Below are 22,368 nucleotides of genomic sequence, written 5' to 3'. Positions count from 1 at the left end.
CATGAATTATTGCATATTTATTTGGAATGGTTTGAAATGCCATGCATAGGTATTTATGGTGGACACTTTGGAATAACTTGGTTTTCAGGTGTTTGGAAGCACGAGCAGCGTTCCCGCTCAGTACAAGTGAAGGCTAGCAATAGACTAGGGAGCGACAAATCAGGAGAGCAGTAACTGTCATAATCATACTTGCGGCAAAATAAATTAATGGATGCATAAAAGTGATACAAGAACTCTGAAGCAATATAGATCATCGAGGCTTAATTGACTTTTTGTTCAGTCATATGCATGCGTGAGCATGTGCCAAGTCGATATAAATGAATTATTCAGAGGAGGATACCACAATGCCATACTTACTTATGAATAAAACAATGCAAGCAAACATCCATGACATGTTACTCATATTAATAGATTGGAGCTAAACATGAGAGATCATAAACTACTAGACTTTATCAAATAACATATACCTCACATGAACCAACTAAGCATGCTCACATGGATGAGTATATGTACAAAAATGAAAACAAATAGAGTTCATACCAGCCTCTCACCACAATCAGATTGTCGTAGATCGTCATTATTGCCTTTTCACTTGTGTAGCTTGGATAATATGAAATGAAAACCACGCTCCAGCCACCGAAGACCATTGAACTCATAAAGAACTTTACAAACCAGAGAAGAACAGCAAATATTTTTGGTGTTTTCGAATTTAGAAACAAGAATAAAAAGAAACAAATAAACAAAGTAAAATCTTTTTGGTTTTTCTTATAGCAAACTAGAAATAGCAAATAAAGTGAAACAAATGCAAGAAACCAAAGCAAACAAATGGTGAAGAGAAACAACAGAAATATTTTTGGTCTTTTTGTGTTTTGGGAAGGAAACAAAACAAAAACAAGAAATAGCAAACTAAAAGAAACACATAAAAGCGAGATGGCAGAAATTTGCCAAAACCTGACAGCAGTACAGAAATCGATTTTTACAAAAATCTTACGTTGCTCAGATCGAAAAGTGTTCAACTAATGAAAGTTAGATAACAACCTGGGGAACCTGTACAAAAATTAGCAGCTCAAAATGACGCTCTGGCTATTTTTGAGAATTTTTACGGTAACGTTCCAGAATCTGTTTTCAGGCAGCACTTCCCCAAATATCATCTTCCTCTCACTAGAAAACCACTCAAACGAACAAAACAAGTATGTGCAAGTATCCAGCAACCATAATATGCAAAGAATGAGTGATGCCGGTATACCTCCCCCCAAGCTTAGGCTTTTGGCCTAAGTGGAGTTCAATCCCATCGATCCCATGAAGTAGTGTCTTCGTAATATGAAGATGGGTCGTATTCCGGGTCTGTGCTTGAAGAAGCACCCGGATATGTGACGGTGTGGTCGTAGGAGGTCCCGACGTCCTCGGAGTCATGTTGCTGGTGGAAGTCTTTTATCTTCAAATGTTCATCCACCTCCTCCTTAGTGCACGACCATGACTGCCTGTCAATACTCAACAAACCAGGTTGGGGAAGAGGGATTTCCTTCTCCTCCCCGTCAGAAAACAACATTCTATACACCATATTATCTAAAGTAGAGTCAGTGGTAACAAAATGATGACTCTTCATAGCAGTAATATCGAGTCTCCTAGGGGCCAATGGCACATCATTAGGATCAACAGGAAGATTAAGAAATGTTAAAACACGCAGTGCAATGGTTCCTCCAAAAATAGGCCCCCTGGTAGTCAGGCGGCGAGCAATAAGAGCACCAAGGTGATAGGAGGTTTGACCAGTAAGTGCAATATTCAGGAAAGCAAGATGGTAGCTAGAGATATTACTAGTGTTCTCCCTACCAAGAATGCTAGTAGCAATGTAGTACGCAAAATACTTAATGGCGGGGAGTTGAATGTTCCTTATCTTGCCCCGCTGAATGGTGCGACAATCATCATCAGTGATCCCTCGGTAGAGCTCCAGCAAGTCCCGGGGGTTGTCATCAATCCTACTTGCTGTACCTACAGGGGCAATATCCAAGGCACAACAAAAATCCTTCAATGGCATAGTCACAGTATTACCATAAATCCTGAATGCAACCGTTGGCTCATAGTGTTTGTTGTTGAACTGGAAACTCTCGACGAAGGTTTTGGTGAGCAAGTAGTATTGCTCCCTTTCATCGCCCATATAAGTGGTTAACCCTGCCCTGTTGACAAGGGTTAAGAAATCCTCCAGTATCCCTGCATTCCTTAGAAAATCATAGCATGGAAAAGTAGAAGCATTAGGAGGCCCGTTGTCCTCCTCGGGCGCGAAGCTAGGTGCGAGGATGTTTTCATTGTATGATCGCCTAATCCGGGTGGCGGCCCTTGAAGGCCTCCCGGTGCTGGTTGTCCCCTTCTTGAACAACTCTCCAAAGCTAAACTTCTTCATAGCTTCTCGAAGAGCAAATGTGCCAAATTTCAGCAGGAAATCTGGGCTGAACAAAGAGATCGAGAAATCTGGAGCTCTGGAGCAAAAACGCGAGTGAGAGGAACTTGGTGTCGATTTTTTTTGGGAGAGAGAAGAGTCTGGGAGGAAGAGATGGCAAAGTGGGGCAGAGGGGGGCCCACACCACATGGTGGCGCGGCCACCTCCTTGGCCGCGCCGGCCTGTGGTCTGGCGCCCTCTGGTGCCCCACAGGTCATCCTCTGGTGCTCCCAGGTGCCTCGTCGAAAAATAGGACCAACGGTATAATTTTTGTGAATTTTTGAAAACTTTGAAAAACGCACATTTCTGGGTATTTAGTTTATAATTACTAGCCAGGAAAAAAAAATTCGAAATCTTCAAATAACTAAAGAACTTTGCAAATTAAAAATGCTACAGCAACTAGAGCAAATGGAGGAAGAAAGATATGTTGTTTACCTCCTCTATGCATATAAAAAAGTATCCGTTAACAAGGTTGATCAAGTCTTGTCACCAAATAACTTTTTCATAGCATAAGAAGAAATAAACCTCAAATCAATCATGTTACCTTGAATTGTATTGATATGGATCCAATCACGAGAGTTTGATATTCTTCCTTAGGCTCATATATAGGACAATCAATAGTTCCCACTTTGATAGTTCTCACATTAGAAATAGTATTAACTCCACATGCTTTCTCAATCCTCTTGGGAAAATAAACGGTATGTTCCCTATCATCAACATTGAAAGTAACCTTTCCTTTGTTGCAATCAATAACAGCCCCTGCGGTGTTAAGAAAGGGTCTCCCAAGAATAATAGACATATTATCATCTTCAGGCATTTCCAACACAACAAAATCAGTTAATATCAAGCAGTTAGTAGTAACTTGAACAGGAACATTCTCACATATACCAACAGGAATAGCAGTAGATTTATCAGCCATTTGCAAAGATATATCAGTAGGTATCAACTTATCTAAATAAAGTCTCTTATAAAGAGAAAAAGGCATAACACTAACACCAGCTCCCAAGTCACATAGAGCAGTTTTAACATAATTATTCTTAATAGAACAAGGAATAGTAGGTATACCTGGGTCACCCAACTTCTTTGGAATTTTGCCATTGAAAGAGTAATTAGCAAGCATAGTGGAAATTTCCTCATTGGGGATTTTCCTTTTGTTAGTAACAATATCTTTCATATACTTTGAATAAGGAGGCAATTTAATAGCATCAGTCAAAGGGATTTGCAAGAATAAAGGTTTCATCCAATCGCAAAATTTATTATAGTGTTCTTCTTCCTTTGATTTTAGTTTCTTAGCAGGAAAAGGCATTTGCTTTTGTACCCAAGGTTCTCTTTCATTACCATGTTTCTCAGCAATAAAATCTTCTTTAGTGTACTTTTTATTTTTAGCATGCTTTTCAGATTCTTCTTCAACCTCTTCTTTATCAGGAGTATCATTCTTATCATTATCATTATCATGTTCATTACCACTTTCAGTTTCAGCATCAGAAATAGAAATACTATTAGGATCATTAACAGGTTCATAGGATTCTACAACATTTTTATGTTTCTTCTTCTTTTTCTTCCTAGAATGAGCACTAGGTTCAATGCGTTGAGAATCTTGTTCAATTCTTTTGGGATGCCCTTCAGGATATAGAGGATCTTGGGTAGAGACACCACCTCTAGTTGTTACTTCATAAGCATGTTTCTCTTTAGAATTATTCCCTAACAAGTCATTTTGCACTTTAGTGAGTTGATCAATTTGAGTTTGAATCATTTGAAAATGTTTAACAAGCATCTTAACATCATTGGAAGTTCTCCCCACAATATCATGCAATTCACTAATAGCTTGAGAATTTTCCATTAAATGATTCTCTACTCTCATATTAAAATTTTCTTGCTTAACAATATAATTATCAAACTCATCTAAGCATTGTGCAGGAGGTTTCGAATACGGAATATCTTCCCTAGTAAAGCGTTGAAGGGAGTTTACCTCAATCATAGATGAAGGGGGAATTATCTCACATATATCTTCTATAGGAGGTAGATTCTTCACATCTTCAGATTTAATACCTTTCTCCTTGAGAGACTTCTTGGCTTCCCTCATATCTTCATCATTCAATTTAATTAAACCCCTCTTCTTCAATATTGGGGTTGGAGTCGGTTCAGGCGTAGTCCATTCATCATGATTCCGGCTTATTTTAGCCAATAATTCTTCAGCGTCGTCTGGAGTTCTTTTCCTGAAAACACAACCAGCACAACTATCCAGGTATGCCCTAGACTCAATGGTTAGTCCACTATAAAATATATCAAGTAAATCATGCTTTTCCAGATCATGCTCAGGCCGAGCTCTAATAAGAGAGCAAAATCTCGACCAAGCCTCAGGCAATTTCTCTTCATCTTCCTGATTAAAATTATAAATTCTCTGTAAAGCAATATGTTGAGCACTAGCAGGAAAGTATTTGCGGAAGAAAACATCAAGCAATTCTTTCGGACTTTTAATAGAATTAGGTGGCAAATTATTATACCAAGTTTTAGCGTCATTCTTTAATGAGAATGGAAATATTTTAGCAACAAAGTAAGTACGCATCTTGACATCATCAGAAAACAAGCTACTAAGAGTAGATAACTCAGTCATGTGTTCAACAGCACTTTCTTTTTCAGTACCACAAAAGGGTGTTTTCTCAACAATAGCTATATGAGATAGATCAAGAGAAAAATCATAATCTTTATCCCTAATGTTTATAGGAGATGTGGCAAACTTAGGATCAGGAGACAGTTTATATCTAACAGCATGTTCTGCAAGCAACTTTTTAATTTTTCTTGCATCAGTAGTAGCATTGCATTTTTCAATAAAATCATCATTAAGCTCCACATAATCTTCCTCAGGATCATCACTAAAATAACCAAGTTCAGGTGAACTAACAGGTGTAGTAGCATTAGGAGTTTCAGTATTTTCAATTTGTCTAGACCTAGCAATTGTAGCATCTAGAAAGGATCCCAATGAACCACTATCATCAAGCACAGCAGAAATATTATCAATATTATGAGAGTTTTCAGATTCAGCAGAAGTACCCGCATTTGAAGCATGCGGCGGTGAAACAAGTTTATCAATCACAGATGGTGAATCAAGAGCAGCAGAGGTATTCAGAATTGTACCTTTTCTTGTAGTGGATGATAATATGGCGATCTTAGTATCGCGAGGTTTACCCATGATGGATAATTTGCAGCGAACAATATTAATCCAAGTGAACTTCCAAATAAAGCTATGCTCCCCGGCAACGGCGCCAGAAAATAGTCTTGATGACCCACAAGTATAGGGGATCGCAACAGTCTTCGAGGGAAGTAAAACCCAATTTATTGATTCGACACAAGGGAGACAAAGAACACTTGGAAGCCTTAACGGAGTTGTCAATTCAGCTGCACCTGGAAACAGACTTGCTCGCAAGGGTTTATCAGTAATAACAGGTTTATAACGATGCGATAGTGAAATAACAGCAGAGAGTAACAGAGACAGCAGTAGTGATTTTAGTAAACAGCGGGATTAAAATACTGTAGGCACGGGGACGGATGACGGGCGTTGCATGGATGAGAGAAACTCATGTAACAATCATAGCAGGGCATTTGCAGATAATAATAAAACGGTGTCCAAGTACAAAGCAATCAATAGGCATGTGTTCCATATATAGTCGTGCGTGCTCGCAATGAGAAACTTGCACAACATCTTTTGTCCTACCAGCCGGTGGCAGCCGGGCCTCAAGGGAAACTACTGGATATTAAGGTACTCCTTTTAATAGAGTACCGGAGCAAAGCATTAACACTCCGTGAACACATGTGATCCTCACATCGCTACCATTCCCTCCGGTTGTCCCGATTTACGTAAACCGGGGCCATCGGTTCCGGACAGCGACATGTGTATACAACTTATAGGTAAGACCATAAACAATGAATATCATGATGAAACAATAACATGTTCAGATCTGAGATCATGGCACTCGGGCCCTAGTGACAAGCATTAAGCATAAAAAGTTGCAACAATATCATCAAAGTACCAATTATGGACACTAGGCACTATGCCCTAACAATCTTATGCTATTACATGACCAATCTCATCCAATCCCTACCATCCCCTTCGGCCTACAGCGGGGGAATTACTCACACATGGATGGGGGAAACATGGCTGGTTGATGTAGAGGCGTTGGCGGTGATGGCGGTGATGATCTCCTCCAATTCCCCGTCCCGGCGGAGTGCCAGAACGGAGACTTCTGGCTCCCGCGACGGAGTTTCGCGATGTGGCGGCGTTCTGGAGGGTTTCTGGCGACTTCGACTTCTCCCCGTGCGTTTTTAGGTCGAGGCCGATAAATAGTCCGAAGGAGGGCGTCGGAGGCCGGCCGAGGGGGCCACACCACAGGGCCGCGCGGGCCCCCCTGGGCCGTGCCGCCCTATGGTGTGGGGCCCTCGGGCCTCCACTTCAATTATCCTTCTGGCTCCATTAGTTTCCTGGGAAAATAGGGCCGACTGCATAAATTCCGAGGATTTTCCCGAAAGTTGGATTTCTGCACAAAAACGAGACACCAGAGCAGTTCTGCTGAAAACAGCGTTAGTCCGTGTTAGTTGCATCCAAAATACACAAATTAGAGGCAAAACAATAGCAAAAGTGTTCGGGAAAGTAGATACGTTTTGGACGTATCAATAAGCTTCAGGAATAACATGATCAACAGTTTCAATTACAACACATTTATTTATAGATGAATCAATTTTATCTTTATACGATTCATGATACTTGTCAAAATTCTTCTTAGGCAATTCATAATAAGAGGCAAAAGCTTTATAAAGATTTGCAGCAACTTGAGAATCAAGACCATAAGTAGCACTCATATTACGAAATTTATCAGTATCCATAAAAGCTTCAATGCATTTATAATCATAGTTTATACCTGACTCTCTATCTTTGTCGTTCTCCCATCCTTCAGTATTCTCCTGGATCCGATTAAGAAGGTCCCTTTTAAACTCTTCTTTGTTGCGTGTAAATGATCCATAACCAGAAGTATCCAGCAAGGTCTTGTCTTGAAAAGAAAGTCTTGCATAGAAATTATCAATGATAACATTACCAGGAAGCTCATGAATGGGGCATTTGAGCATTAAAGACTTCAATCTCCCCCACGCTTGGGCAATACTCTCTCCATCATGAGGCCAAAAATTATATATGCGGTTCCGGTCTTTGTGAATTTCACTTGGAGGATAGAACTTAGAATAAAATCGGGGCACAATATCATTCCATTCAAGAGAATCCCCATCATCCAGTAATTTATACCAATGCGCCGCTTTACCAGACAGCGATATAGAGAATAGCTTCTTCCTCACTTCATCCATAGCAATAGCTGCACACTTGAATAAACCGCATAATTCATGTAAGAACAGTAAATGATCTCCAGGATGGACAGTTCCATCCCCTGTATAACGGTTATCCACAACACGTTCAATAATTTTCATAGGTATTTTGTATGGAACTTCTTCCTCACCTGGCGCCTCATCCACTACCTTTGCAGTAGTAGTAGATTTTCCAAATAAAAATTCAAGAGAAGATCTCTCCATAATGAATTATAGCAGTAGGCAGGAATAAAATCAGCACGAACAGTAAAAGTTTCCCTTACCAATTCCACTTACCAATAGCGCTTCACTCCCCGGCAACGGCGCCAGAAAATAGTCTTGATGACCCAAAACTATAGGGGGTGTATCGTAGTATTTTCGATAAGTAAGAATGTCGATCCCAACGAGGAGCAGAAGGTGTTGACAAGCAGTTTCGATGAAGGATTCACTGTAAATGCCCATGGCGGCCCTCCTCGGCTCCCCCTTCTGGCTCCCTTCGTTTTCTGGAAAATAGGATTTTTCATATAATTTCCGTCAATTGTTGATCTTCCGAAATATTGCATTCTGACGGCGCTTTTTCCAGCAGAATCCTGACTCCGGTGCGCGATCCTCCAATAATCATGAAACATGCAAAATAGATGAAATAACATAAGTATCACCTCCAAATATAAAATATATCAATGAATAACAACAAATTATGATATAAAATAGTGATGCAAAATGAACGTATCACCCCTCTTAGTTCTACTCAGTTTTCCTAACTTGTACTCACTGGCTGATCTCTGATTGGTCGAGATGTATGTCACACGGATCTTGGTTGGTTGAAAGCTCAACGAACGCTTGCACCGTTCGATCATTTATGATCGGACGGCATGTATATCTCTCTACCATGATGGACGCATACGGAGAGAAAAATAGAGCACAAACCTACCAACCCTGGCAGTCGCATATTCCAGCCGCATCTTCCTCTCTCCTATTTCCTCTCTCACTCTGGCGGTCGCGGCGGCGCGGATCTAACCGTGCGTGCGGAGGCGTGCGGCGGCGCGGATCTAACCGTGCAGCGGCGTGAATCTAAGAGTGTCGGTGAGGATCTAACCGTTAGAAATAGTTGAAATGTCTCTCTCTGTCTCACTTTCGTTTCTCTTCTCAGATCTGTTGAATGATGAAGAACACCAACACGGCGGCCGTGCCGACAGTAGTCATCGATGCCACGAACATTGAAGCCATCGTCTACAACATCGCTTCGATGGCGCAGATCCAGCCTTCAATGTCGGAGCCTGTTGATGTCTCACTTCCGCTGCCCTCCTCAGATCCGCTGCTGATGAAGGACAACAAGACGGCGGCCGTGCCAACAGTGGTCATCGATGCCACGAACATTGAAGCCATCGCCTACAACATCGCTTCGACGGCGCAGATCCAACCTTCAATGTCGGAGCCTGTTGATGTCTCACTGATGGCGTGTACAGCACACGTCCGTTGGGAACCCCAAGAGGAAGGTGTGATGCGTACAGCGGCAAGTTTTCCCTCAGTATGAAACCAAGGTTTATCGAACCAGTAGGAGCCAAGAAGCACGTTGAAGGTTGATGGCGGCGAGATGTAGTGTGGCGCAACACCAGGGATTCCGGCGCCAACGTGGAACCTGCACAACACAAACCAAGTACTTTGCCCCAACGTAACAGCGAGGTTGTCAATCTCACCGGCTTGCTGTAACAAAGGATTAGATGTATAGTGTGGATGATGATTGTTTGCAGAAAACAGTAGAACAGTATTGCAGTAGATTGTATTTCAGTATAGAGAATTGGACCGGGGTCCACAGTTCACTAGAGGTGTCTCTCCCATAAGATAAACAGCATGTTGGGTGAACAAATTACAGTTGGGCAATTGACAAATAAAGAGGGCATGACCATGCACATACATATTATGATGAGTATTGTGAGATTTAATTGGGCATTACGACAAAGTACATAGACCGCTATCCAGCATGCATCTATGCCTAAAAAGTCCACCTTCAGGTTATCATCCGAACCCCCTCCAGTATTAAGTTGCTAACAACAGACAATTGCATTAAGTATTGCGCGTAATGTAATCAGTAACTACATCCTCGAACATAGCACCAATGTTTTATCCCTAGTGGCAACAGCACATCCATAATCTTAGAGGTTTCTGTCACTCCCCCAGATTCACGGAGACATGAACCCACTATCGAGCATAAATACTCCCTCTTGGAGTTACAAGCATCTACTTGGCCAGAGCATCTACTAGTAACGGAGAGCATGCAAGATCATAAACAACACATAGACATGAATTGATAATCAACATAACAAGTATTCTCTATTCATCGGATCCCAACAAACGCAACATATAGAATTACAGATAGATGATCTTGATCATGTTCAGCAGCTCACAAGACCCGACAATTAAGCACAATGGGGAGAAGACAACCATCTAGCTACTGCTATGGACCCATAGTCCAGGGGTAGACTACTCACACATCACTCCGGAGGCGACCATGGCGGCGTAGAGTCCTCCGGGAGATGATTCCCCTCTCCGGCAGGGTGCCGGAAGCGATCTCCTGAATCCCCCGAGATGGGATTGGCGGCGGCGGCGTCTCAGTAAGGTTTTCCGTATCGTGGCTCTCGGTACTGGGGGTTTCGCGACGGAGGCTATTTGTAGGCGGAAGGGCAGGTCAGGGGGCCACACGAGGGGCCCACACTATAGGTCGGCGCGGCCAGGGCTTGGGTCGCGCCGCCCTATATTCTGGCCACCTCGTGGCCCCACTTCGTCTCCTCTTCGGTCTTCTGGAAGCTTCGTGGCAAAATAGGACCCTGGGCGTTGATTTCGTCCAATTTCGAGAATATTTCTTTACTAGGATTTCTGAAACCAAAAACAATGAACAAAGAATCGGCACTTCGGCATCTTGTTAATAGGTTAGTTCCAGAAAATGCACGAATATGACATAAAGTGTGCATAAAACATGTAGATAACATCAATAATGTGGCATGGAACATAAGAAATTATCAATACGTCGGAGACGTATCAGCATCCCCAAGCTTAGTTCCTGCTCGTCCCGAGCAGGTAAACGATAAACAAAGATAATTTCTGGAGTGACATGCCATCATAACCTTGATCATACTATTTGTAAAGCATATGTAGTGAATGCAGCGATCAAAACAATGTATATGACATGAGTAAACAAGTGAATCATATAGCAAAGACTTTTCATGAATAGTACTTCAAGACAAGCATCAATAAGTCTTGCATAAGAGTTAACTCATAAAGCAATAATTCATAGTAAAAGCATTGAAACAACACAAAGGAAGATGAAGTTTCAACGGTTGCTTTCAACTTATAACATGTATATCTCATGGATATTGTCAACATAGAGTAATATAATAAGTGCAATATGCAAGTATGTAGGAATCAATGCACAGTTCACACAAGTGTTTGCTTCTTGAGGTGGAGAGAGATAGGTGAACTGACTCAACATAAAAGTAAAAGAATGGTCCTTCAAAGAGGAAAAGCATCGATTGCTATATTTGTGCTAGAGCTTTGATTTTGAAAACAAGAAACAATTTTGTCAACGGTAGTAATAAAGCATATGTATCATGTAAATTATATCTTACAAGTTGCAAGCCTCATGCATAGTGTACTAATAGTGCCCGCACCTTGTCCTAATTAGCTTGGACTACCGGGATCATCGCAATGCACATGTTTTAACCAAGTGTCACAAAGGGGTACCTCTATGCCGCCTGTACAAATGTCTAAGGAGAAAGCTCGCATCGGATTTCTCGCTATTGATTATTCTCAACTTAGACATCCATACCGGGACAACATAGACAACAGATAATGGACTCCTCTTTTATGCATAAGCATGTAACAACAATTAATTTTCTCATTTGAGATTTTGGATATTGTCCAAAACTGAAACTTCCACCATGGATCATGGCTTTAGTTAGCGGCCCAATGTTCTTCTCTAACAATATGCATGCTCTAACCACAAGGTGGTAGATCGCTCTTACTTCAGACAAGACGAACATGCATAGCAACTCACATGATATTCAACAAAGAGTAATTGATGGCGTCCCCAGTGAACATGGTTATCGCACAACAAGCAACTTAATAAGAGATAAAGTGCATAAGTACATATTCAATACCACAATAGTTTTTAAGCTATTTATCCCATGAGCTATATATTGTAAAGGTGGAGAATGGAAATTTAAAGGTAGCACTCAAGCAATTTACTTTGGAATGGCGGAGAAATACCATGTAGTAGGTAGGTATGGTGGACACAAATGGCATAGTGGTTGGCTCAAGGATTTTGGATGCATGAGAAGTATTCCCTCTCGATACAAGGTTTAGGCTAGCAAGGTTATTTGAAACAAACACAAGGATGAAGCGGCGCAGCAAAACTCACATAAAAGACATATTGAAAACATTATAAGATTCTACACCGTCTTCCTTGTTGTTCAAACTCAATACTAGAAATTATCTAGACCTTGGAGAAACCAAATATGCAAACCAAATTTTAGCATGCTCTATGTATTTCTTCATTAATGGGTGCAAAGCATATGATGCAAGATCTTAAACATGAGCACAACAATTGCCAAGTATCACATTATCCAAGACATTATAGCAAATTACTACATGTATCATTTTTCCAATTCCAACCATATAACAATTTAACGAAGAAGAAACTTCGCCATGAATACTATGAGTAGAGCCTAAGGACATACTTGTCCATATGCTACAGCGGAGCGTGTCTCTCTCCCACAAAGTGAATGCTAGGATCCATTTTATTCAAACAAAACAAAAACAAAAACAAACCGACGCTCCAAGAAAAGCACATAAGATGTGATGGAATAAAAATATAGTTTCAGGGGAGGAACCTGATAATGTTGTCGATGAAGAAGGGGATGCCTTGGGCATCCCCAAGCTTAGACGCTTGAGTCTTCTTGATATATGCAGGGGTGAACCACCGGGGCATCCCCAAGCTTAGAGCTTTCACTCTCCTTGATCATGTCGTATCATCTCCCTCTCTTGATCCTTGAAAACTTCCTCCACACCAAACTTAGAACAACTCATTAGAGGGTTAGTGCACAATCAAAATATACATGTTCAGAGGTGACATGATCATTCTTAACACTTCTGGACATTGCACAAAGCTACTGAAAGTCAATGGAATCAAAATATCCATCGAACATAACAAAACTGGCAATGCGAAATAAAAGGCATAATCTGTCAAAACAGAACAGTTTGTATTGACGAATTTTATCGAGGCACCAGACTTGCTCAAATGAAAATGCTCAAATTGAATGAAAGTTGCGTACATATCTGAGGATCACTCACGTAAATTGGCATAATTTTCTGAGTTACCTACAGAGAATTTTGCCCAGATTCGTGACAGCAAAGAAATCTGTTTCTGCGCAGTAATCTAAATCTAGTATGAACTTTACTATCAACGACTTTACTTGGCACAACAAAACACTAAACTAAGATAAGGAGAGGTTGCTACAGCAGTAAAAAACTTCCAAGACACAAAATAAAAATAAAGTACTGTAGTAAAAACATGGGTTGTCTCCCATAAGCGCTTTTCTTTAACGCCTTTCAGCTAGGCGCAGAAAGTGGGTATCAAGTATTATCGAAGGATGGTGCATCTACAGCGGGGTGTGGAGTTTTCTCAACCATGCATAGTATATTGGATACATAAGTTTTAGCATCTCCCTTTTCATTAGTCTTGGGCTTGCTACTCTCATCAAACAAATTTTCAGGAACAAGCCAAGCATAGTTATTTTCTAGTGCTTCATGCATTGCTAGGAGCTTACATGGTATTAGTGCTTTGATCTCCCCACCATCATTAATATTATTAGTGTACTTTATTCTATCCATATCCATCTTTTCAAGGAGACTAACAAAATTTGTATAAGAACCAAGCATATCATATTTAGCAAAGACCTTTCTAGCCTCCCTTGCTATTCCACCAAATTCTCTAAGAAGGGTTTCTAAAACAAAATCTTTCTTTTCCCCATCTTCCATATCACCGAGTGTGAGAAACATGTGTTGGATTATAGGATTGAGATTAACAAATTTAGTTTCCAACATGCGAACTAGAGCAGCAGCAGCAACAATTTCATAAGTAGGAGCAAGATCTACCAAGTGTCTATCTTCAAAATCGTCAACGGTACTAACATGGTTGAAAAATTCTTCTATATTATTTCTCCCAACTATAGACCCGCGTCCTACCGGCATGTTTTTTACGGTAAAATTAAAAGGGAACATGATGAAATAAGTAAAGTAAATACAAGTAACTAATTTTTTTGTGTTTTTGATATAGCAAACAAGATAGCAAATAAAGTAAAACTAGCAACTAATTTTTTTGTATTTTGATTTAGTGCAGCAAACAAAATAGTAAATAAAACTAAGCAAGACAAAAAAAAAGTAAAGAGATTGGGATGTGGAGACTCCCCTTGCAGCGTGTCTTGATCTCCCCGGCAACGGCGCCAGAAAAATTGCTTGATGGCGTGTACAGCACACGTCCGTTGGGAACCCCAAGAGGAAGGTGTGATGCGTACAGCGGCAAGTTTTCCCTCAGTATGAAACCAAGGTTTATCGAACCAGTAGGAGCCAAGAAGCACATTGAAGATTGATGGCGGCGAGATGTAGTGTGGCGCAACACCAGGGATTCCGGCGCCAACGTGGAACCTGCACAACACAAAACAAGTACTTTGCCCCAACGTAACAGCGAGGTTGTCAATCTCACCGGCTTGCTGTAACAAAGGATTAGATGTATAGTGTGGATGATGATTGTTTGCAGAAAACAGTAGAACAGTATTGCAGTAGATTGTATTTCAGTATAGAGAATTGGACCGGGGTCCACAGTTCACTAGAGGTGTCTCTCCCATAAGATAAACAGCATGTTGGGTGAACAAATTACAGTTGGGCAATTGACAAATAAAGAGGGCATGACCATGCACATACATATTATGATGAGTATTGTGAGATTTAATTGGGCATTACGACAAAGTACATAGACCGCTATCCAGCATGCATCTATGCCTAAAAAGTCCACCTTCAGGTTATCATCCGAACCCCCTCCAGTATTAAGTTGCTAACAACAGACAATTGCATTAAGTATTGCGCGTAATGTAATCAGTAACTACATCCTCGAACATAGCACCAATATTTTATCCCTAGTGGCAACAGCACATCCATAATCTTAGAGGTTTCTGTCACTCCCCCAGATTCACGGAGACATGAACCCACTATCGAGCATAAATACTCCCTCTTGGAGTTACAAGCATCTACTTGGCCAGAGCATCTACTAGTAACGGAGAGCATGCAAGATCATAAACAACACATAGACATGAATTGATAATCAACATAACAAGTATTCTCTATTCATCGGATCCCAACAAACGCAACATATAGAATTACAGATAGATGATCTTGATCATGTTCAGCAGCTCACAAGACCCAACAATTAAGCACAATGGGGAGAAGACAACCATCTAGCTACTGCTATGGACCCATAGTCCAGGGGTAGACTACTCACACATCACTCCGGAGGCGACCATGGCGGCGTAGAGTCCTCCGGGAGATGATTCCCCTCTCCGACAGGGTGCCGGAGGCGATCTCCTGAATCCCCCGAGATGGGATTGGCGGCGGCAGCGTCTCAGTAAGGTTTTCCGTATCGTGGCTCTCGGTACTGGGGGTTTCGCGACGGAGGCTATTTGTAGGCGGAAGGGCAGGTTAGGGGGCCGCACGAGGGGCCCACACAGTTGATGACCCACAAGTATAGGGGGTGTATCGTAGTATTTTCGATAAGTAAGAATGTCGATCCCAACGAGGAGCAGAAGGTGTTGACAAGCAATTTCGATGAAGGATTCACTGTAAATGCTCACAGACAAGTATTCAGGGGGTTTTGATGTAGTAGATGAATAAAGTACGAGTAAGTAAAGTGCGAGAGTAACAATTGCAGCGAGTGGCCCAATCCTTTTTAGCACAAAGGACAAGCCGGTTTGTTTACTTATAATGACCAAACGTTCTTGAGGACACACGGGATTTTAGTCTAGTGCTTTCGCTACATATAGCCGATTAATCTTCATTGTTTTGATAAGTGTTGTGTGGGTGAACCTATGCTAATGCACCGCCCTTCCTAGGACTAATACATACTTGTGATTATACCCCTTGCAAGCATCCGCAACTACAAGAAAGTAATTAAGATAAATCTAACCATAGCCTTAAACTCTGAGATCCTGCTATCCCTCCTGCATCGATATACCAACGGGGGTTCAGGTTTCTGTCACTCCGGCAACCCCGCAATTAGCAAACGAATACAAGATGTATTCCCCTAGGCCCATAAAGGTGAAGTATCATGTAGTCGACGTTCACATGCGAATGGATCGTAGCAAACAAGAGGGGGTGAATGTCGCTACGGCAAGTTTTAACCTTTTTCAATTTTAGCGCAACGGAAGGTAAAGGTGGTAACTTTTGCAATAGCGGTGTTCCTACAATGATGCTAGAGCATGTGCAACAAGTAAGGGAATCAACAAGGTAGTAAGAGTAAGGAGCGAGACAACCGGAGGGCGCGGAGGCGAGGCGAGGTTTGTTTACCGCAGTTCCTTCCACAACAGGAAGTACGTCTATGTTGAGGAGGTGCTAGTCTCACACAAGAGACTAGACGGCCACACCACGAAGGAAGGCCTCACCCTCTTCCTCGAGAGAGCTCCACGGAGGTGCTCTCCCTCTTCCACTAAGGCACCGGTCGAGGCGGTGATTCCTTCAGAAGGTTGGGGCGAGCTCCACACACAAGGATGCTCCCAACACCCTATGGAGCTAGTACATCACCAAGCTAGACTCCATAGCTGCACATCTCCAATGCTCCACCATAGGAACCCTTCCAATACTCCACCAAGAAGCTCTTCCAGTGCTCCACCAAGAAGCTCTTCCAGTGCTCCACCAAGAAGCTCTTCCAGTGCTCCACCAAGGAGCTCTTCCACCAAGGAACCCTAACAACAAGATCCACTAAGGACTACCACGAATTGGTGAACTTTCTCTCGGTAGAATGATAGATCGGGGTCTCCTCCACCACCTCACAAAGTATGAGCAAGATTGGTTGGGTGGATGAGGAGATCCCCTCAATTTTGAGCTCAGCAACAATGGAGGAGAGAGAGAGAAGAGCTGAGGCTGGCTGGAGAAGAAGGGTCCTTTATATAGGTCCCTCCAAATCCAACCGTTACTCACTATTTTTGCCTAAGCGGTACTACCGCTTCTGGAAGCGGTACTACCGCTCTGAGTTCAAATCCCCACTGAACTTGTCCATGTGGACACATTGCGGTACTACCGCTCGCGGTACCGCTTGCGGTACCGCAATAGGGTCCAGACCTTACTGGATCCCAAGCGGTACCAGAGCGGTACCAGAGCGGCACTACCGTAACGCGTTACGGTACTTAGCGCGGTACCGTGGGCGGTACTACCGCCCTAAAGCGGTACTACCGCTCAAGGTATCGTGAAGGTACCGCATCGTGTTCTGTGGGACGCTTCCATGTGCAAGCCTCAGAGCGGTATCACGGGCGGTACCAGTAGGGGTAGCGGTACTACCGCTCCTGGTACCGGTAGTACCGCTATGGCTAAAACAGCTTTTCCTCTCTTCCTCTCCTACCATGTTACCTCACGACACACACACAAAACCAGAAACCTTAAGAACTACGCTTCGGTCTTATGATCATAAAGTGCTCAGCGAGGGTACCGTGCATCTTGCAAACCTATCAATGACAAACTTTGTGCACGGTTAGAATTGTTCGAGTGTTGTTATCAAACACACAAAACACGGGATATGGATCTTGCTCTTACAATCTCCCCCTTTTTGGTGTTTGATGACAACACACGAATTTGCAATAATTCATAGGATATTATGATAAGGTATTTTGGTTTGCAAGTATAGGCGAAGCTCCCCCTAGATGTGTGCATATTTAAAATATCCATTTGTATACAAATGCACACATCCTAGAGAGAACTCCCCCTAAATTTTACAAACCAAGCACAAGTGCTAAGATGATCATATGACAAGATTATGTAGCACAAGTACACTATAGAGGCAAGAAAATTTGTATATAGGGGAGTTTGGGTGAACCTTTTCATACCTTTGCCTTGAGAAAACTCAAACTCACCATAATAATAGGTGCCTCCATAGGAATGATATGGCCAAACAAAGAATAAATAATGGATACCATTGACCATTAAGCTACGCACGATTAAGTCTTAATACAAATGGGGGGATCGGGAGATCCACGAATAGAGTAGCAAACACACATACGAATAAAGTTCCGAATAACTAGGGGAAATGTTTGATGCCAAGGCCGAAAGAACCAAAACGAAGCCACCAAGCCCTTGGCATCCCCATGCAAATTCCCGTCCTAATAGATCAACTTCTCCCCCTTTGGCATCGAGACACCAAAAAGGGGGAAGGAGCATACTAGCGTCCCAAGGGAATCACTCATCGTCGTCATCCTCCTCGTCATCATCATCTTCGTTGTCATCACCTTCATCCTCAATGTCCTCCTCCTCTTCATCATCATACTCTTCATATTGGGCAAGGCCTTTGCCATGAGGTGGCTCGGGGATGGATTCCTCAGAGCTAGACCAAACAAGCTTTGACTTCCACTCACCAGGACGAGTGATGTTGTCCTTGGAGCCCTCGGAGACCGGGAGTTGCATGTGCCTCATCATCGCCTTTTGGCGTTGGCGGATCTTCTTGTTGTCGTGATGAGCTTGGTACATCCTATCTTCGAGGTCCCTCTTGAAGCAAAAGGACTTCTTGAGGCGAGCGGTGAGCTTGGCGAAGAGGCCCTTTTGCTTGATGGAGTTGGGCACATAGTCGGAGTCGTCGCTATCGGCCTCGTCTTCATCCTTGTCCTTGGGAGCCTGATACGTCTCCGACGTATCGATAATTTCTTATGTTCCATGCCACATTATTGATGTTATCTACATGTTTTATGCACACTTTATGTCATATTCGTGCATTTTCTGGAACTAACCTATTAACAAGATGCCGAAGTGCCAGTTCCTGTTTTCTGCTGTTTTTGGTTTCAGAAATCCTAGTAACGAAATATTCTCGGAATCGGACGAAATCAACGCCCAAGTTCCTATTTTCACCGGAAGCATCCAGAACACCCGGGAAGGACCAGAGGGGGGGCACTGGGCCCCCAGACCATAGGCCGGCGCGGCCAGGGGGGGCCCGCGCCACCCTATGGTGTGGGCTCCCCTTCGACCCCCCTGCGCCGCCTCTTCGCCTATAAAATCCCTTTCGACCTAAAAACGCAGTACCAATTGACGAAACTCCAGAAAGACTCCAGGGGCGCCGCCGCCATCGCGAAACTCCAATTCGGGGGACAGAACTCTGTTTCGGCACCCTGCCGGGACGGGGAATTGCCCCCGGAGCCATCTCCACCGCCGTCTTCACCGCCATCTTCACCGCCATCGCTGCCTCCATGATGAGGAGGGAGTAATCCACCCCCGAGGCTGAGGGCTCCGCTGTAGCTATGTGGTTCATCTCTCTCCCATGTACCTCAATACAATAATCTCATGAGCTGCTTTACATGATTGAGATTCATATGAGTTTTGTATCACTACTATTCTATGTGCTACTCTAGTGATGTTATTAAAGTAGTTTTATTCCTCCTGCACGATGTAATGGTGACAGTGTGTGCATCCGTGTTAGTACTTGGTTTATGCTATGATCATGATCTCTTGTAGAACATGAAGTTTAACTATTGCTATGATGGTATTGATGTGATCTATTCCTCCTACATATGCATGAAGGTGACAGTGTGCATGCTATGTTAGTACTTGGTTTAGTCTTTTGATCTATCTTACACTATAAGGTTACTAAAATATGAACATTAATTGTGGAGCTTGTTAACTCCGGCATTGCGGGTTCGTGTAATCCTACGCAATGTGTTCATCATCCAACAAGAGTGTAGAGTATGCATTTATCTATTCTGTTATGTGATCAATGTTGAGAGTGTCCACTAGTGAAAATGTAATCCCTAGGCCTTGTTCCTAAATACTGCTATCGCTGCTTGTTTACTGTTTCACTGTGTTACTACTGCTGCAATACTACCACCATCAACTACACGCCAGCAAGCTATTTTCTGGCACCGTTGCTACTGCTCATATATATTCATACCACCTGTATTTCACTATCTCCTCGCCGAACTAGTGCACCTATTTGGTGTGTTGGGGACACAAGAGACTTCTTGCTTTGTGGTTGCAGGGTTGCATGAGAGGGATATCTTTGACCTCTTCCTCCCTGAGTTCGATAAACCTTGGGTGATCCACTTAAGGGAAAACTTGCTGCGGTTCTACAAACCTCTGCTCTTGGAGGCCCAACACTGTCTACAGGAAAAGGAGGGGGAAGTAGACATCAGAGCCCCTTTGCCAAACCTTGGAAGATCATGGTCCTTGACAAGCGGACTCTTCTCCTGCTTGTGAATGGTGACGTTGGGGCGGCATTGTTCCAGAAGATCTCCGCGGCCTTCTTGATCCCACTTGATGCAAATGAGCCTCATGAGATAGGGGGCGTACTGAGGAAGCTTGCGGAGGAAAGCACAATCACGCATCTCATGCCAAATGTAGTCCATGACATCCAGTTGCTTGCCGCGGCCCCTCAACTCATGTGTGCGCACAAGGAGATTCACAAGGAATCCATGCACCTCATCGTGGTTGGTATGCTTGGGGTTGATGGTGCTGCGGTAGATGCGGTTCATGATATCATAGACAGGTAGGAGGCCCTTGATGCGTGTAGTTGACACGTCCGTTGGGAACCCCAAGAGGAAGGTGTGATGCGCACGGCGGCAAGTTTCCCTCAGTAAGAAACCAAGGTTTAATCGAACCAGTAGGAGTCAAGAAGCACGTTGAAGGTTGATGGCGGCGGGATGTAGTGCGGCGCAACACCAGAGATTCCGGCGCCAACGTGGAACCTGCACAACACAACCAAAGTACTTTGCCCCAACGAAACAGTGAGGTTGTCAATCTCACCGGCTTGCTGTAACAAAGGATTAACCGTATTGTGTGGAAGATGATTGTTTGCAGAAAACAGTAGAACAAGTATTGCAGTAGATTGTATTTCAGTAAAGAGAATTGGACCGGGGTCCACAGTTCACTAGAAGTGTCTCTCCCATAAGATAAACAGCATGTTGGGTGAACAAATTACAGTTGGGCAATTGAAAAATAAAGAGGGCATGACCATGCACATACATATCATGATGAGTATAGTGAGATTTAATTGGGCATTACGACAAAGTACATAGACCGCCATCCAACTGCATCTATGCCTAAAAAGTCCACCTTCAGGTTATCATCCGAACCCCCTCCAGTATTAAGTTGCAAAGCAACAGACAATTGCATTAAGTATGGTGCGTAATGTAATCAACAACTACATCCTTAGACATAGCATCAATGTTTTATCCCTAGTGGCAACAACACAACACAACCTTAGAACTTTACATCCTTTGTCCCGGTGTCAATGCGAGGCATGAACCCACTATCGAGCATAAATACTCCCTCTTGGAGTTACAAGCATCTACTTGGCCAGAGCATCCACTAGTAACGGAGAGCATGCAAGATCATAAACAACACATAGATATAACTTTGATAATCAACATAACAAGTATTCTCTATTCATCGGATCCCAACAAACGCAACATATAGAATTACAGATAGATGATCTTGATCATGTTAGGCAGCTCACAAGATCCAACAATGATAGCACAATGGGGAGAAGACAACCATCTAGCTACTGCTATGGACCCATAGTCTAGGGGTAGACTACTCACACATCACACCGGAGGCGACCATGGCGGCGTAGAGTCCTCCGGGAGATGATTCCCCTCTCCGGCGGTGCGGAGGCAATCTCTGGATCCCCGAGATGGGATCGGCGTTGGCGGCGTCTCTGGAAGGTTTTCCGTATCGTGGCTCTCGGTACTGGGGGTTTCGTCACGGAGGCTTTAAGTAGGCGGAAGGGCAAGTCAGGAGGGGGCACGGGGGCCCCACACCACAGGCCGGCGCGGCCAAGGGGGAACGCGCCGCCCTAGGGTTTGGGCACCCCGTGGCCCCACTTCGTTTCGTCTTCGGACTTCTGGAAGCTTCGTGGCAAAATAGGACCCTGGGCGTTGATTTCGTCCAATTCCGAGAATATTTCGTTACTAGGATTTCTGAAACCAAAAACAGCAGAAAACAGCAACTGGCACTTCGGCATCTTGTTAATAGGTTAGTTCCAGAAAATGCACGAATATGACATAAAGTGTGCATAAAACATGTAGATAACATCAATAATGTGGCATGGAACATAAGAAATTATCGATACGTCGGAGACGTATCAGCATCCCCAAGCTTAGTTCTGCTCGTCCCGAGCGAGGTAAAACGATAACACGAGATAATTTACGGAGTGACATGCCATCATAACCTTGATCATACTATTTGTAAAGCATATGTAGTGAATGCAGCGATCAAAACAATGTATATGACATGAGTAAACAAGTGAATCATAAAGCAAAGACTTTTCATGAATAGCACTTCAAGACAAGCATCAA

The sequence above is a fragment of the Lolium perenne genome, chromosome 2 (genome assembly GCF_019359855.2).
Source record: "Lolium perenne isolate Kyuss_39 chromosome 2, Kyuss_2.0, whole genome shotgun sequence".
Lineage (NCBI taxonomy): Eukaryota > Viridiplantae > Streptophyta > Magnoliopsida > Poales > Poaceae > Lolium > Lolium perenne.
This window is presented reverse-complemented; position numbering follows the sequence as displayed.